The 19,564-nt window shown below is 34.9% G+C and overlaps 1 long non-coding RNA gene across 2 annotated transcripts; it reads left to right on the forward strand.

Annotated features, from left to right (window-relative positions):
* The first annotated feature begins 1,642 nt into the window (after nucleotides 1–1,642).
* LOC127841005 (uncharacterized) lies at nucleotides 1,643–18,660 on the forward strand. 2 transcript variants are annotated; one of them, XR_008030667.1, is made up of 5 exons: nucleotides 1,643–1,717; nucleotides 3,184–3,276; nucleotides 3,715–3,756; nucleotides 4,325–4,528; nucleotides 18,532–18,660. It is a non-coding gene; the product is annotated as an uncharacterized LOC127841005 (long non-coding RNA). The 2 variants fall into 2 exon arrangements; XR_008030666.1 differs by lacking the exon at nucleotides 18,532–18,660 and adding an exon at nucleotides 5,220–5,334.
* The last annotated feature ends 904 nt before the right edge of the window (nucleotides 18,661–19,564 follow it).

A 19,564-nucleotide genomic window follows, 5' to 3' on the forward strand; every position in this document is an offset into this window, starting at 1 on the left:
ACCCGATTATCCCTCTTCTGCTACTGATTGTGCATGTTAACAATTAATTAACATGTATTAAAACTGTCATAAATCATCGTTATATAATGTACATAATTCAATATCTAAGTAATTTGATAAACTATTAATTAACATTTATTAAAACTGTTATAAATCATCGTTATATAATATACATATTTCAATATCTAAGTAATTTGATAAACTATTAATTAACATGTATTAAAACTGTTATAAATCATCGTTATATAATATACATATTTCAATATCTAAGTAATTTGATAAACGTATCTGAAATATCCCTGATCTACAACAGTATGATACATTTGTGTTATCATACCACCGCATTGATATCTGCCTGATAAAACGTTGCCTGATATATATTTTTTTAGCAAGGTCAACAGGAAGTTCTTATATCAGTCAATGTTTGGAGTTACGTGGGATTTGCAATAAAGTCAACAATTTTTATCAACATGAATCAGGTTCAACAAAACAAACAATTTGATACCAAGAACGTACATATTTTATTATTGTTGAAAGTCATAAATCACAAAAACTTTTTTTAAATCACCACAGCCCGCACTACAGAAGTTAAATGACGTCATCAATGGGACAATAAATCTTAAATATCGATATAGTCATTGCACTCGCAAGTGTTGCACAGAAAGTCAAGACATATGATAACTGTATGGTAATCCTCAACTATTTAAACAAACGATTTAACACGCTTATGTCATTATTGATACCATGATCAAAATGTCAATTTCAATACACATCTCCAAAATGGCGTCTCCAAACTATTCGGTGTAGTGTGTTCTTCGATTAAATTAGTCGCAGCAGTCCATTCCTGATCTCCAATTCAAGCCTCGCCGTTATATTATTCTAAGCCTCGCTTGATATATTACAAAACGCTGGGACAGTAACCTGTTATTCTCTTTTTATCGGTGCATGGGGTTGTATTAAGGGTGCTAATGCCCGATAGGCTTTTATTGCATGTTTTATAGAAGACAATTACTATTTAAAGACAACACCACCAACGTTGAAATGATAAAAATGGTCAATGACATTAGCGACTTAATAAAATGTTTCTTCAAACTTAAGAGTAATCGAGAAATTGGGGCACATTGATGCAAGTAGAGTTTCACTTTCTTTGTCTTTTAAACAGAACGAAAGCGTCCCGTTTGATCTATTTATTTCTAGAAGAAAAGATAAAGATAAAGTTCACTGAACAGCGTAAGTGTTTTTTCCGAAATAAATGCAAAACAATTTTAATCTCCAGGATAAAATCACATTTAGATCCGTGTGTAAATCCTAGTATGATATCTGATCGTCTTCATGGGTTGATATCGTAAGTGTTTCGTTATCAAAAGAGAATCAAATGTACAGTTGTGGCAGCAGATTCGAGTATATATATATATATATATATAAATGCATGTATTTTATTTAAGTAGGAAAAGACAATGTAAAGGTCAGGCATAGATATAAATCAAACCTAGAGCATTGCTACAATGGTGTAACTGCTTATTAAGCTCATATTTGATAGACCATTCATATACTTGGAAGGAAACTATTTATTTCTATTTTTATAAATACTCGAAATATAAAGTGTTTTTTCCGAATCAGCACAAATAAACAACTTCAAGACATCCGTAATTAAGGTATAAAAAGACAACGCCGACCTTATGTTTTTATCGACTGCAGAAGACCTCCTTCTTAAAGGGTGAGTGGAATATTTTAATTTTTATGCTTTTTATTGGTGATGTCTTCATTTAGATAATTTATAAGTAACCGCTTATTGTATGTTAAAAGTGAGCGCGTTTTTCGGCCATGTATTTATCTCTAGATTCGGTAATTTATAAAATAAATACCGGTTCTTAAAGGAATTCGGTTTGAAATAATCTCCAAAACAAAACTTATTAACATGAAATGCACAGGGACTCTTATGTTCCTTTATGGTATTCACAGTTATACCAATCGTCAGTGTGTGTACGATGTCATTTTAGAAATAAACGCGTTTAGACAACATTTTAAATATTACACAGTGTGTTCGTGTCACAGCGACGAAAGGCTTCAAAATTATTCTGCATTAAAATATATTATATATTTACTAGTTTATGAAATTATATGTATGACATAGAATTACATTCACTTGATTATTTATTTTAAAGTCGTGTGAATCTTCAGACGTAATCTTGATAAATAAGTTAAGAGCACGTTTACCTAAATTAGTCAATTATTTGTCTGATACAGACGACGACAGAAGTATGTTAATAATTAATATTTGAAAGGTTCTTCCACCGAACTATGCTTATGACAAGTATTCAACGAGCCATCGGCGCAAGATTTAATAGGACACATTATCAAGTTAAATAGTGTAACACATATTAATTCAGTATAAACCAGTGGTATCGAAACTTTTATATGCGGATTCCAAAAGAATTTTCTCAGAACTAATGTGACTTTAATCATGCTTAACATAAACGTCATTTCCACATAGACTTCTGTAAGCGCAGTGAAATCGTTCAATAAGTAGCGAATATATTTATTATTTAAATGATAATGATATTTGTAAATTGATTATTTCATACATTTTAAGTCCAAGCTTTACAATGTTATCATTTTGTAAAATATCAGTATAATAAAGTACGAAATGGAAGCATTTTATGTTCTTTTGTCTGCAATTCTTATTAGCGGTATATTTTATACTTAGAGATCTTTTGATCTGCAACTGTATTTTCATTTGCGTTATGTTTAATGTAACTGCGCGAGTTTGTATACAAAAGAATGTATGCATCTCCAAATGTTTATCAAATGCTAGTTATGAACACTCAATACAGTAATGTAATAGCCAGTTAATATAGTAAGTGAATGGATCTGAGTTAAGAACGTTTCTTTTGAAATGGCAATCGGATACTTATAACAGCTTAGTTACTGTGATTATATATTATTGTGGTGTTGTACTTGTACTTTAAGATGAAATTCGCAATTAATATTTTAATTGTTTGTTTTATATAAATAAATAGCATGGTCTTTGTTGTATAAATAACAATACTTCATTGTATTTGCTAAATTATAGCATATACCAATATTTGCAAATAAATGCAACGAAAACGGATCCAAATCTCCTATACTGCTCACCGATATTCTGGCGTCAATGAAGTCTTTACATGATGGCATTTCTTTTAGTTTCTGTACCTGCATCAAGGAGCTGAACAACATCCACCATGAAGATTACACTGCTCTGCGCTTTCTTGGTCGTCTTCCTGGCCATCTCGTTCGGTAAGTCAGCATTTTTATTACTCTTTTCTGTTCTTACAAATTAAAAGTTAACATATCGTTTAAACCGTATATAATAGTATAGTGTATGCCCATATCTTTATTTACATATGTATCCTTAAATTTGTACTACAATTTAGAATAATAAGTTAAATATTTTTAAATATATATAAGTATTTTTTCAGCATTTACAATTTTAAACATTCCTCAAAGTTTAGGAAAAAATGTTTTTACATTCAAATCTTTACTCAAAAATACGAATATTCAAGCAAATCGTTTGACAACACAAAGAAACTTCATATTTGATAGACACGACGGATTGTTTGTTAGCAAAACATATCAAGAAATAATTTTAAACACCATTCTGTTAACACCCAGCTAACGATGGATTTCTTGTTTCTAGTCATTGTATTTACACTGCTTATATATATTATATTCAAGTCCACGGAACCCCCGCCAACAATGGCAGAGGATTGGGCGGCGGTAAGTTAATCATTCAAAGTGCAGCGTAGAGTTCTAATGGAAGTATCAATTCAATGATGAATTTTACAGATAGTCAAGTGCTTACTCTATGAAAATTATATTGTCGTTTTGTGAGAATAAATTTACAACTGTATTATATTTATGTATAACACAATAAATGAATAATTTCAGATATTATTATTATTATATCCCGAACGAACTTTCTGAGCAGACAACATATATACACAGTCTTTCATTATTTTATGCTACAGTATAGTATATTATGCAGTTGAATAAATGGGTTCATGTTAAGAAAATAATAAAACTAGCCGTAGCTTCATATTGTTTAGAGAGTGAAAGAGCGCCCTATATCCCAATGATTTGGGTGGTGAGGGTCGGGGTAAATTTGACATTCGTTTGAAGATGTTACGTTATAAATTTCAGACTGTAAACCGATCCTTTACCTTTTCATTTTACATTTGTAGTTATATGCAGCACTGTTGGTAATTTTGTCAATTGTTATTCACAAACAAACTAACTGAGCGTACAACACATATACACACGAAATTTCCATCTGTTTATTCTGCAGCCAAGGGCGGTAAGGAAATGATGTACGAATATGATGGTGAGATGGGAGACAATGGAATGCTGTACGACTATAATGACATGAGGACCGGTGAAAAAATTGGAGACCGCGATGTAGGGTGTAAGAAGTGGTGCTGGATAAGATGGAACGGTCGCCTCTACATTTGGTGCTGCTTGGCAATCTAGACACTAGAGCAACAAACAACAAGTAAGGTGCTGGTGATTAAGTCACAGCAAATGATACTGTTTGAGCCTCGTTCCGGGAAAACTGGGCTTAATGCATGTGCGTAAAGTGTTGTCCCAAATATGCATGTGTAATCCGCACAGGCTAATAAGCGACGATACTTTCTGCTGTTAAAGACTGTTTCGCCTCAAGAAAGACTCGGAACGAAAATCCACTTTAGACGGGAAGTGTTGTTCTTGACTAGCCTTTGTGGATTTCACAGGCTAGTCTGAAATGATATTTAACGCAAATGCATTAAGCCCAGTTTTCCCAGAACAATAAAAATTAAGAATTAAATTGGTTATAAGCACAAGTATAGGATCACAGGAAATTCATTGTAAATATACATATTTGGTTATGTTGAATGCAGATTGTCAAAAGGCCCGTACAATTTAAAAAAATCAAAAGCCCGAAATATCATCCATAGAGACTCTACTCTAAATTTAACAATTTTAAAGTAAATACAAGTAATTAAGCACGATGGTGTTTCTTGAAAGACGTCCTTATGTCTGCAGAATCATTATTATTTAATATGTTCAAAATACACTTAAAACTTATAATTTTAGATATAATGTTGATTGTATATTAATTAAATACGTATATCATGCGCACGTACGTATTTTGTTATTCAGCCATTGATTTTTCATTCATCCATTAAACTCATTTTCACTTTCAGGACCAACATCCCGGAACACGGATTGGACTGACACTCGATAGCAATGTATCAATATATATATATATCAATATATCAATGTATTATGTGCATTAAAAAAATAAATAAATGAATGTAACTTTGGGGTTGTGTTATTACTAGGACCATGTTATAAATACATGTACATTTACTAGAAATAATTGGTTTAGCGAGGCTGCAATACTGTTCATGTTATTAATAGAAAAAGCTTTCATTAGCACACGCTGTTGCGCAGATTCGCGGTAGTGAAAGTAAGCGTTAATTCGCACACTTAATTTCGTAGAACATTTAACACGACTCTGATTCATGCATGAAGAAAGCCGACGTCAAAGTAAACAATGAAAATGTATTTTGTCGAATAGGTCATTTCTTTTTACTTTCTCGTTGTTAACACCTAGGGCTTAACAGGTTAAGTACGTGTTCATAAATGTACTACCTACTCATTTGTTTAACGGGTTAATCCCTAATAACATCATGAAGTGACGCTTCTTGATATGTTGCGTAATTTTAACAATTATAACTGTGTAATATAACCCGCGTCATGCGAAAATAGGTTATATGCCAAATGTTGTATGCGACCAATGTAGCTCCCGATTGGCACGCGCATTTGCGCAGTCTGGTCAGGAGCTACCTGTCCGCTCTAGAGTCACGCATTACTTCGCGGTGTCTTTAGCGGACATGCTGACTCCTCACTAGACTGCACAAATGCTCATTTGGCATAAGACTCATTATCGCATCACGCATGTTTTATTATTAGACACCTTACATTTCAAAAGAAAAGTTTGAGCTACGTAAATCTCGATGGTATTCCGTCAAACAAAGCATACCCTATCTTCTTGATTGCTCGGCTGGCAAAATACAAACATGTTCGTTTATTGCTTAATTATATGCTTTGTATAAAGGTTTCGCCACATTTGGGGAGTACAGTGACAAAAGGGAAACACAAGGAATCACTTATTTAACCATATCAAGTTGCAAGATATCTAAAATAATGATACATGTTTATTCCTTTTTTTCATTCACGTAGTTGAGTCGATTGACGCGATTGAAAAAGAGCGATAATGAAATCACTTCCTCTTCACACATGTTAAGATTGACAGCACTTGCATGGTTATAAACTCACATGTTTGCCACAATCACCCACTTTTGTGTTCCATTCTTCTCCAACGTTAGGGCCCACTTTCTCTAAATTACATTAGCCGCGATCTGTGAAAACGGTACTTAATACATCTCCGCACAGGCTAATCCTACACGACACTAACAGCGTCCACCGAATTTCCGTTTTAAAAGAGACTGCCTATAAACGAAAAATGCACAAAGGCGGAAAGTGTCGGCCCTGATAAGCCTGTGCGGACTGCACAATTATGTCTGAGACGACACAGTACGCACATGCATTAAGCACAGTTTTCACAGAACGCGGCTCGTATTGTAACAGTTTTGACGAATACAATCGAAATGCAAAAGAATAAGTGTATTGTAAATTGCTTGTTGGTCCACCATTATATATCTTATATGCTATGTTGTTTAATAAGTGTTTGTTATCTTTTAAGCTTAAGCCATTGGGTTGATTGAAATTGCATTAAATGCAATAAATGATTTACTAGGCCTAGACATCACCTTCCCCGCTATGGCCCAAAGCTAATGTGTTGTGTTTGCATTGCATATTAAATGCAAATAAAAAAGATAAATGTTAACAACATTTGGGTCCCCGAAAATGTCGAATATCACTTACCCATACAAAACGCTGGAAGTTGCTGAAGGCAACATTCAAATGAGACGTTTGTGGATTGGGAAACACGCGCAGTAAACTGATCAAAAATTGATACATTTACACCACCTTACCCCAGTTTTTAAGAGGCTTATATGTTCACAGATTACAAAGTTCCATGTAGACACTTAGTGCGATATTACAACACTATTGTAACACAATATTCACGATGCATGTTTAATGTGCATGCACTTTTATATCCATATTGAATTTTGTTAACCTTATTTTTTTAATAAAACGTCGAAGAGACCTGATAAAGAAAGTAACACAATATAAGAAAACTCTGGCACTATTTCCCTTTTTCAAATAACCGTGGAATATTAAAACTGAGAATGATTATTTCCAGACGTCAATGATAAATAAATAAAATCTCTCCAGCATGGTATGCTATTTTTCTTCCTCATCGGCACTTACCAGCATTCGACGATCACTAGTGCGTCCCGTGCGGAGAAAACTGGGCTTAATGCATCTGCATAAAGAGTCGTCCAAGATAAGATATTGTCAACATGGCAATTAAAAAAAAAAAGAATAGCTTCTAAAAACTGTAAATGAGGCGGCTTGATACTACAAATGACGTAGACTCTTACCGAAAACAAAGCTTCGTTTATTTATATTCATCTTTCGACATTCATAAAAATAAGCATGTTTACAAACGCGAAATACTTTAATAGTTTATATATTTGTATTATAAATGTGTATCAATAATTAACTAAACCCACTTGTCTTAATTTCTGCTTGAAATATAATTTTGTGACATATAAAACATAGTGATGTACACTGAAACAGGTAAAGACATTTCCTCCAAAAGTTTCAATTACTTATGTAATGTATTTCATATAAATTCATAGTCAGAATGATAGACCCTGCATTTACCAGTACTCACACCACCACCACCACGTGTCTTATCTAATTGTAGTTGATGCATAGGTAAAATGTCCCGAAGTTAAAGTAATGAAGAAAATCAACTATACTCCAACCTGCATGTTTGCAGGCTTTTGCCTGTTTCGGCTGTGTGAGTAACTACGTGTTTGCAAGCTTTTGACTGTTTCGGCTGTGCTAGTCACTGCGTGTTTGCAAGCTTTTGACTGTTTCGGCTGTGCTAGTAAGGGGGCAGTCTACAGTTTTTCTTGAAAATCACCAGGCCGACAACCACTGGTCTGCAAAAAACCCTCAAAACAAGGCCTTCAGACACAGCCTGAAAATAGATTCAGACAATATTCAGTGCAGCTCATCAACAGCTTGAAAATAAAGCACAAAACAATGCATAAAATGCACTCTAAATTAATATCTGGGGTAAAATAGACCTTTTCGGGTGCCTCGGAACTTGGCCCTAAAAACCCCATTTTCAGATAAACCCGACAATCACTTTTATCTTTCCGGGTAACAATATACACACAGTGGACAACATGCTTTGCACTATCACAGCAAATGCTTTCAAACTGAGCCAAACAAAATGGGTCATTACCATTGAACTTTTTTGCACTGCTAACTTATTTAAACCCACCGTTGAAATCTGTCAAATGCCGGCTGCTTCAAGCAGGAAGTACATTTGTCTACATCTCACTGAGCATGTTGTTGTTGTTGACTAAACTTCAGGTAACTTAGTTTCGAATTACTGAAAACATGTGAAATTACTAGAATATTGACCATTTATACTTACATTTCAGCTCCTGGAGTCAAAAAACTATTTTGTTTAGGCCATACACCTTAAATTCAGGAAATGGACCGGGACCAATGCGCAAATAGGGCTTCAAAACTGTAGACTGCCTCCTTAACTGCGTGTTTTCAGGCGTTTGCCTGTTTCGGCTGTGTTAGTAACTGCGTATTTAAAGGCTTTTGACTGTTTCGGCTGTGTTAGTAACTGCGTATTTGGAGGCTTTTGATTGTTTCGGCCGTGTAAGTAACTGCGTATTTGCAGGCTTTTGCCTGTTTCGGTTGTGTTAGAAACTGCGTGTTTGCAGGCTTTTGCCTATTTCGGCTGTGTTTGTAATCTCGTATTTGCAGGCTTTCGACTGTTTCGGCGGTGTTAGTAACTGCGTGTTTGCAAGCTTTGGCCTTTTTCGGCTGTGGTAGTAACTGTATGTTTGCAGGCTTTTGACTGTTTTGACTGTGTTAGTAACTGCGTGTTTGCAGGCTTTTGACTGTTTCAGCTGTTTTAGAGACTGTGTAAGTGCAGGCTTTTGACTGTTTTGGCTGTGTTAGTAACTGCGTGTTTGAAGGCTTTTGACTGTTTTGGCTGTGTTAGTAACTGCGTGTTTGCATGCTTTTGACTGTTTCGGCTGTGTTAGAAACTTTGTAATTGCAGGCTTTTAGTAAATGCGTGTTTGCGGGTTTTTTACTCTTTCGGCTGTGTTAATCACTGTTTGTTTGAAGGCTTTTTACTGTTTCGGCTGTGTTAGTAACTGCGTGTTTGCAGGCTTTTGACTGTTTGGGCTGTGTTAGTAACTGCGTGTTTGCAGGCGTTTTACTGTTTCGGCTGTGTTAGAAACTGCGTGTTTGCAGGCGTTTTACTGTTTGGGCTGTGTTAGAAACTGCGTGTTTGCAGGCTTTTGACTATTTCGGCTGTGTTAGTAACTGCGAGTTTGCAGGCTTTTGGCTGTTTCGGCTGTGTAAGTAACTGCATGTTTATGGGCTTTCGATTGTTTTGGCTGTGTTAGTAACTGCTTGTTTGCGGGCTTTTTACTGTTTCAGCTGTGTTAGTAACTGCGTGTTTGCAGGCTTTTGACTGTTTCGGCTGTGTTAGTTACTGCGTGTTTGCAGGCTTTTGACTGTTTCGGCTGTGTTAGCAACTGAGTGTTTGCAGGCTTTTGACTGTTTCGACTGTGTTAGTAACTGTGTTTGCAGGTTTTTGGCTGTTTCGGCTGTGTTAGTAAGTTACATGGAGCTCAATTGGTACGTGCAGAATTTCACATTTTTCTTAAAATGAATTGAGTGAAGCATGCCACAAGTGCTTTAAATAATATTAAAACAAACGGATAAGCTGAACATTTTTGTAAAAACTTGTTAACGTATGTTAAAAGCAGCTTAACATCACAGTGGGCAGTTCAATCGAAAGGGTCAATAGTTCTGTTAGTTTTCATCGTAAAACATAAATGATGTTACTTTTTATTGACTTCATGAAAATTCAAGTGCGGTTAAAAAAAGTCAGATGTGAGCTTTAAATTTGCAATGAGATTTTAAATGGGCCTTGTCACAGATTTTGGCATGTATTGAAGTTTGTCATTAAATGCTTTATATTGATAAATGTAAACATTGAATCTAAAAAGCTCCAGTAAAACAAACAAACAATACAATTAAAAAAGGAAAAAGTAACCCTCAACTGGGCTCGAACCAATTACCCCTGGAGTCCAGGGATAAAAGTCTACCACTAAGACCACTCGGCCATCTGTGCTCATACAATATAGAGAGTATTTTATACTTTATATAAGCAAACCTCGAAGTACCACAACATATAACAATAAAACAAAACTCTCCAAATTATTCAATCGTCAAAATATGCATCTAATTGGTATTTTAGAGCACGGCTAATGTTCAGCATTACTGTTTCCTCACAAATATCATAACCTAAACGAAAATTTGCGAATCTAAAACAACTTTTTGTAATGTTGTAAATTTACCAAAATGTGAAAATGGTGACATGGCCTTTAATGGTAGACGATTTTTTTCTTTGCAATGAAATGTTTTGAAAATATATCGCGTCCAAGTGTGAGGTTTGTAAGCTAAAACGATTTACAACCTACGATGCTTTGCTTCCAACGCATTGTTCAAAGGCGTTCAAACCACTTGTAGCAATTATGGAATCACCTGGGCTTGATGTCTCCAAAATTCTTACGTCGGCTTTTAAAGGGATCTTTTCACGCTTTGGTAAATTGACAAAATTGAAAAAAGTTGTTTCAGATTCGTAAGTTTTCGTTTTAGTTATGATATTTGTGAGGAAACAGTAATACTGAACATTAACCATGCCCTAATATAGCCATTATATGCATCTTTTGATGATTTTAAAACCTAAAAATTATAAAGCGTTGCAACGCGAAACGATTGAATAATTTGGAGAGTTCTGTTTTTGTCGTTAAATTTTGTGAAACTACAAAGATTGCTTATATAAGGTATAAAATACGTCACGAATGTATACTCGGCGGAATAGCTCAGTAGGCTAGAGCGTTTTTACTTCAAGACTCTGGCAGGACTCCAGGGGTCACTGGTTCGAAACCTGCTCCGGGCAATGTTCTTTTCCTTTTTTAAATTTTTTTCTTGATTTTTACTGGAGCTTTTACGATCCAATGTTTACATTTATCAATATAAAGCATTTAATGAATAAGTTAAAAAATGCCAAAATCTGTGAAAAGGCCCCTTTAAGGATTGTATTAAATTGTCTTTTCTTTAATGACAATAAATATATCAAACATGTTTGAAGCAAAAACAATCTAAAGCTTAAAATGAAAGTTAGTGGGAAAGTTCACAACACATATGCATTTTAATTAAAACAATAAACTTTGAAAAAGTTTTTTTTTAATCCATATCATAAGCGACTTTAAAAGGTGTTTCTTAAAACCGACTTCAAAATTTTCGAGAAATAGGGGCAAGCGGATGCAATTTGAGTTTTAATTTGTTTGTCTTTAAAACAGAACGAAAGCATCCTTTTCTGTCAAAGTATATTTAGATAAAGATAGAGATCATTTATAATGAGTTTTTATTGTAACTAAATAATTTAAGTGTTATGTCCAAAATATATCTCACAATAATTGAATCTTCAGGATTTAAACATATTTTGATCCGTTTGTAAACCCTAGTATGATTACTTATCCCCTTCATGTTTTGTAGATAGCGTTATTGTTTTGTTATCCAAAGTGAATCAAATGTACATATGCATAAGTATTTTCGATTTAATATTTCCTATATTTTTTTGTTTAAAGGGGCCTTTTCACGTTTGAGTAAATTGACAAAATTGAAAAAGTTGTTTCAGATTCGCAAATTTTCGTTTTAGTTATGATATTTGTGAGGAAACAGTAATACTGAACATTTACCCTGCTCTAAAATAGCCATTATATGCATCTTTTGACGATTTAAAACCCCGAAAATTATAAAGCGTTGCAACGCGAAACGAATTAATAATTTGGAGTGTAATGTTGTTGTCGTTATATTTTGGGAAACTTCGAGGATTGCATATATCAAGTTAAAAATACATCTGATATTGTACTCGGAAAGATGGTCGAGTGGTCTAAGCTATATACTTTTTACTCCAGGACTCCAGGGATCAGTGATTGGAGTCCTGATGAGGGTTACCTTTTATTATTTTAAAAAATTTTATTCTTGTATTTCACTGGAGCTTTTTATATCAAATGTTTACATTTATTAATATAAAGCATTTACTGACAAACTTCAAAACATGCCAAAATCTGTGAAAAGGCCCTTTTAAGTGGCCAAAACAATGTCGCGCAAATATACAGATTAAACTAGGTGAGTGACTACAAGGCTGTACATGCTTGTTTTAACTTATATCAGATAGACCATTGTTATACTTAGATGGCCATAATAATAGTTTAAATATTAAGTGTTTTTTCCGTATAGAAACTGCAAAACATCTTCAAGATATCCGTATTTTATATATTAACTAGAAATGGCGCGGCAGAGGCCGACGCGTATCCCCACGCCGCATGTTTGACCCAGGGGCGCCCCAAGGTTGGTAATAGGTCCATTCATAGTTGAGATTGACCGCATTGTCATAAGAAAAGTTCAGTATCAATCAGAAGTGAATCGTTGTAGAAATGAAGAAATTATAGTAAAAGACAAATTTGGATGGGTGTGGCCTATTATGGACGGGGCGCCCCAGGGTTGGTAAAGGGGCCATACATAGTTGAGATTGACCGCATTGTCATAAGAGATGTTCAGTATCAATTTTAAGTGAATCGGTGTAGAAATGAAGAAATTATAGTAAAAGGCAATTTTGGGTGGGCGTGGCCTATGTAGGCGGGATGCCCCAGGGTTGGTAATGGCGCCATGCATAGTCGAGATTGACTGTATTGTCATAAAAGAGATTCAGTATCAATTTGAAGTGAATCGATGTAGAAATGAAGATATTATAGTAAAAGGCAATTTTGGGTGGGCGTGGCCTATGTGGGCGGGGCGCCCCAGCGTTGGTGAATAGGCTATGCATAGTTGAGATTAACTGTATTGTCATAAGAGAAGTTCTGTATCAATTTGAAGTGAATCGATGTACAAATGAAGAAATTATAGTAAAAGGCAATTTGGGTGGGCGTGGCCTATGTGGGTGTGGCCTATTATGGTCGGGGCGCCCCAGGGTTGGTAATGGAGCTATACATAGTTGAGATTGACCGTATTGTCATAAGAGAAAGTCAATATCAATTAGAAGTGAATCGCTGTAGAAATGAAGATATTATAGTAAAAGACAATTTTGGGAGGGTGTGGCCTATTATAGGCGGGGCGTCCCAGGGTTGGTAATAGGGCCTTACATAGTTGAGATTGACCGTATTGTCATAAAAGAGGTTCTGTATCAATTTGAAGTGAATCGGTGTAGAAAAGAAGAAATTATAGAAAAAAGGCAATTTTGGGTGGGCGTGGCCTATGTGGGTGTGGCCTATTATGGGCGGAGCGCCCCAAGTTGGTAATGGGGCCATACATAGTTGAGATTGATCGTATTGTCATAAGAGATGTTCAGTATCAATTTAAAGTAAATCGGTGTAGAAATGAAGAAATTATAGTCAACGGCAATTTTGGGTGAGCTTGGCCTATGTAGGCGGGGTGCCCCAGGGTTGATATTGGGACCATGCATAGTTGAGATTAACTGTATTGTCATAAGAGAGTTTCAGTTTGAATTTGAAGTGAATCGGTGTAGAAATGATGAAATTATAGTAAAAGGCAATTTTGGGTGGGCGTGGCCTATGTGGGCGTGTCCTATTTGGGCGGGGCGCCTCAGGGTTGGTAATAGGGCATGCATAGCTGCGATTGACCGTATTGTCATAAGAGAGGTTCAGTATCAACTTGAAGTGAATCGGTGTAGAAATGAAGAAATTATAGTAATTAGCAATTTTGGGTGGACTTGGTCTATGTGGGCGGGATGCCCTAGGGTTGGTAATGGGGCATGCATAGCTGAGATTGATCGTATTGTCATAAGAGAAGTTCAGTATCAATTTAAAGTGAACCGGTGTAGAAATGAAGAAATTATAGTAAAAGGCAATTTTGGGTGGGAGTGGCCAATGTGGCCGGGGCACCCCAGGGTTGGTAAAGGGGCCATGCATAGTTGAGATTGACCTTATTGTCATAAGAGAGGCTCAGTATCAATTTGAAGTAAATCGGTGCAGAAATGAAAAAGTTAATCTAAAATAACATAAACAAATGAGTGAAAATCTCTGACCCGGCCCCGCCCCATGACCCATAACTTTTGACCCAGGGGTCAGATAGAAATTCCGTCACTGTCACCGTCGCACATATGCTCATAGCTATTATGTTTGTAAATTTCAAGGTTCTAGTGCTTATAGTGTATGAGGAGCAGGTGGCCAGGACGGACGGACGGACAGGCGCACATCAATACAGTATCCCCACTTTTCTCCGAAAAACGTGGGGATAATAAGACAACAACGACCGTGTTTTTTCATCGACTGCAGAAGACTTTCTATTTGAGGGTGAGTGGACACACTTTGAATTTGTTAATGCTTGTTATTGATATGTTCATTTAGATATTTTTCAGTAAACAATTATTCTATTTGAAAAGGTTTGAGCGCGTTTTCAACAATTTGTTAATTAACCATTCGGTAATTGTTATGTTTAACGGTACTTAAGGGACTTCGGTTTTAAACCGTTTTCAAAGCAACCTTAGTATCAAGTCCGTTATATCCTATATGATATCTGATCGTCTTCATGGGTTGATATCGTAAGTGTTTCGTATTATAAATACTCGAAATATAAAGTGTTTTTTTCCGAATCAGAACAAATAAACAACTTCAACACATCCGTAATTGTGGTATAAAAAAAGACAACACCGACATTATGTTTTTATCGACTGCAGAAGACCTCCTTCTTAAAGGGTGAGTGGACTATTTAAATTTGTTTATGCTTTTTATTGGTGATGTCTTCATTTAGATAATTTATAAGTAACCGCTTATTGTATGTTAAAAGTGAGCGCGTTTTTCGGCCATGTATTTATCACTAGATTCGGTAATTTATAAAATAAATTCCGGTTCTTAAAGGAATTCGGTTTTAAAAAATCTCCAAAACAAAACTTATTAACATGAAATGCACAAGGACTCTTATGTTCCTTTATGGTATTCACAGTTATACCAATCGTCAGTGTGTGTACGATGTCATTTTAGAAATAAACGCGTTTAGACAACATTTTAAATATTACACAGTGTGTTCGTGTCACAGCGACGAAAGGCTTCAAAATTATTCTGCATTTAAATATATTATATATTTACTAGTTTATGAAATTATATGTATGACATATAATTACATTCACTTGATTATTTATTTTAAAGTCGTGTGAATCTTCAGACGTAATCTTGATAAATAAGTAAAGAGCACGTTTACCTTAATTAGTCAATTATTTGTCTGATGCAGACGACGACAGAAGTATGTTAATAATTAATATTTGAAAGGTTCTTCCACCGAACTGTACTTATGACAAGTATTCAACGAGCCATCGGCGCGAGATTTAATAGGACACATTATCAAGTTAAATAGTGTTACACATATTAATTCAGTATAAACCAGTGGTATCGAAACTTTTATATGCGGATTCCAAATGAATGTTCTCAGAACTAATGTGACTTTAATCATGCTTAACATAAACGTCATTTCCACATAGACTTCTGTAAGCGCAGTGAAATCGTTCAATAAGTAGCGAATATATTTATTATTTAAATGATAATAATATTTGTAAATTGATTATTTCATACATTTTAAGTCCAAGCTTTACAATGTTATCATTTTGTAAAATATCAGTATAATAAAGTACGAAATGGAAGCATTTTATGTTCTTTTGTCTGCAATTCTTATTAGCGGTATATTTTACACATAGAGATCTTTTGATCTGCAACTGTATTTTCATTTGCGTTATGTTTAATGTAACTGCGCGAGTTTGTATACAAAAGAATGTATGCATCTCCAAATGTTTATCAAATGCTAGTTATGAACACTCAATACAGTAATGTAATAGCCAGTTAATATAGTAAGTGAATGGATCTGAGTTAAGAACGTTTCTTTTGAAATGGCAATCGGATACTTATAAAAGCTAAGTTACTGTGATTATGTATCATTGTGGTGTTGTACTTGTACTTTTAGATGAAATTCGTAATCAATATTATAATTGCTTGTTTATATAAATAAATAGCATGGTCTTTGTTGTATAAATAACAATACTTCATTGTATTTGCTAAATTATAGCATATACCAATATTTGCAAATAAAATGCAACGAAAATGGATCCAAATCTCCTATACTACTCACCGATATTCTGGCGTCAATGAAGTCTTTACACTATGGCGTTTCTTTTAGTTTCCGTACCTGCATCAAGGAGCTGAACAACATTCACCATGAACATAACACTGCTCTGCGCTTTCTTGGTCGTCTTCCTGGCCATCTCGTGCGGTAAGTCAGCATTTTTATTACTCTTTTCTGTTCTTACAAATTAAAAATTAACATATCGTTTAAACCGTATATAATATAATACATGTTTTTGCATTCAAATATTTACTCCAAAATACGAATATTCAGGCAAATCGTTTGACAACACAAAGAAACGTCATATTTGATAGACACGACGGATTGTTTGTTAGCAAAATATATCAAGAAAGAATTTTAAACACCATTCTGTTAACACCCAGCTAACGATGGATTTCTTGTTTCTAGTCATTGTATTTACACTGCTTATATATATTTCATTCAAGTCCACGGAATCCCCCGTCAACAATGGCAGAGGATTGGGCGGCGGTAAGTTAATCATTCAAAGTGCAGCGTAGAGTTCTAATGGAATATACATTCAATGATTAATTTTACAGATAGTCAAGTGCTTACTCTATGAAAATTATATTGTCGTTTTGTGAGAATAAATTTACAACTGCATTATATTTATGTATAACACAATAATTTCAGATATTATTATTATTATTATTATTATTATATCCCGAACCACTTTCCGAGCATACAACATATATACACAGTATTTCATTATTTTTGTGCTACAGTATAGTATATTATGCAGTTGAATAAATGGGTTCATGTTAAGAAAATAATAAAACTAGCCGTGGCTTCATATTGTTTAGGGAGTGAAAGAGCGCCCTATATCCCAATGATTTGGGTGGTGAGGGTCGGGGTAAATTTGACATTCGTTTGAAGATGTAACGTTATAAATTTCAGACTGTAAACCAATCCTTTACCTTTTCATTTTACATTTGTAGTTATATGCAGCACTGTTGGTAATTTTGTCAATTGTTATTCACAAACGAACTAACTGAGCGTACAACACATATACACACGCAATTTCCATCTGATTATTCTGCAGCCAAGGGCGGTAAGGAAATGATGTACGAATATGACGGTGAGATGGGAGACGATGGAATGATGTACGACTATAATGACGTGAGGACCGGTGAAGAAATTGGAGACCGCAATGTAGGGTGTAAGCGGTGGTGCTGGGTAGGAAACCGTAACTTACACAGATATTGCTGCGAGAAAATCTAGACACAAGAGCAACAAACAACAAGTAAGGTGCTGGTGATTAAGTAACAGCAAATAATGCTGTTTGAGCCTCGTTCCGGAAAAACTGGGCTTAATGCATGTGCGTGAAGTGTTGTCCCTAATTTGCATGTGCAATCCGCACAGGCTAATAAGCGACGATACTTTCCGCTGTTAAAGAATGTTTCGCTTAAAGGAAGTCTCGAAACGAAAATCCACTTTAGACGGAAAGTGTTGTCCTTGACTAGCCTTTGTGGATTTCACAAGCTAGTCTGAAATGATATTTACCGCAAATGCATTGAGCCCAGTTTTCCCAGAACGAGGCTCATTTCATTCTGTATGGTAAACTAGCGATGCCAGTAAGCTCATTTAAGAGATGTTCTTCTAGCTGATACGACTAACCTTCATAATTTGGTCTTGAAAATAACAACTTATTAACAATAAAAATTAACAATTAAATCGGTTAAGCACAAGTATAGGATCACAGGATATTCATTGTAAATTTACATATTTGGTTATGTTAAATGCGGATTATCAAAAGGCCCGTACAATTCAAAAAAATAAATCAAAAGCCCGAAATATCATCCATAGAGACTGTACTCTAAATTTAACAATTTTTAAGTAAATACAAGTAATTAAGCACGATGGTGTTTCTTGAAAGACGTCCTCATGTCTGCAGAATCATTATTATTTAATATGTTCAAAATACACTTAAAACTTATTATTTTAAATATAATGTTGATTGAATATGAATTAAATACGTATATCATGCGCACGTACGTATTTTGTTATTCAGCCATTGATTTTTCATTCATCCATTAAACTCATTTTCACTTTCAGGACCAACACCCCGGAACACGAATTGGACTGGCACTCGATAGCGATGTATCAATATATATATATATATATATCAATATATCAATGTATTATGTGCATTAAAAAAATAAAAAAATAAATATATGAATGTAACTTTGGGGTTGTGTTATTACTAGGACCATGTATAAATACATGCACATTTACTAGAAATAAATTGGTTTAGCGAGGCTGCAATACTGTTCATGTTATTAATAGGAAAATCTTTCATAAGCACACGCTGTTGCGCAGATTCGCGGTAGTGAAAGTAAGCGTTAGTTCGCACACTTAATTTCGTAGAACATTTAACACGACTCTGATTCATGCATGAAGAAAGCCGACGTCAAAGTAACACAATGAAAATGTATTTTGTCGAATAGGTCATTTCTTTTTACTTTCTCGTTGTTAACACCTAGGGCCTAACAGGTTAAGTACGTGTCCATAAATGTACTACCTACTCATTTGTTTAACGGGTTAATCCCTAATAACATTATGAAGTGACGCTTCTTGATATGTTGCGTAATTTTAACAATTATAACTGTGTAATATAACCCGCGTCATGCGAAAATAGGTTATATGTCAAATGGTGTATGCGACCAATGTAGCTCCCGATTGGCATGCGCATTTGCGCAATCTGGTCAGGAGCTACCTGTCCGCTCTAGAGTCACGCATTACTTCGCGGTGTCTTTAGCGGACATGCTGACTCCTCACTAAACTGCACAAATGCTCATTTGGCATAAGACTCACTTTCGCATAACGCATTTTTTATTATTAGACACCTTACATTTCAAAAGAAAAGTTTGAGCTACGTAAATCTCGATGGTATTCCGTCGATAAAAGCATACCCTATCTTCTTGATTGCTCGGCTGGCAAAATACAAACATGTTCGTTTATTGCTTAATTATATGCTTTGTATAAAGCTTTCGGCATATTTGGGGAGTATAGTGACAAAAGGGAAACACAAGGAATCACTTATTTAACCATATCAAGTTGCAAGATATCTAAAATGATTATACACGTT

Source organism: Dreissena polymorpha, chromosome 8, assembly GCF_020536995.1.
Source record: "Dreissena polymorpha isolate Duluth1 chromosome 8, UMN_Dpol_1.0, whole genome shotgun sequence".
NCBI lineage: Eukaryota > Metazoa > Mollusca > Bivalvia > Myida > Dreissenidae > Dreissena > Dreissena polymorpha.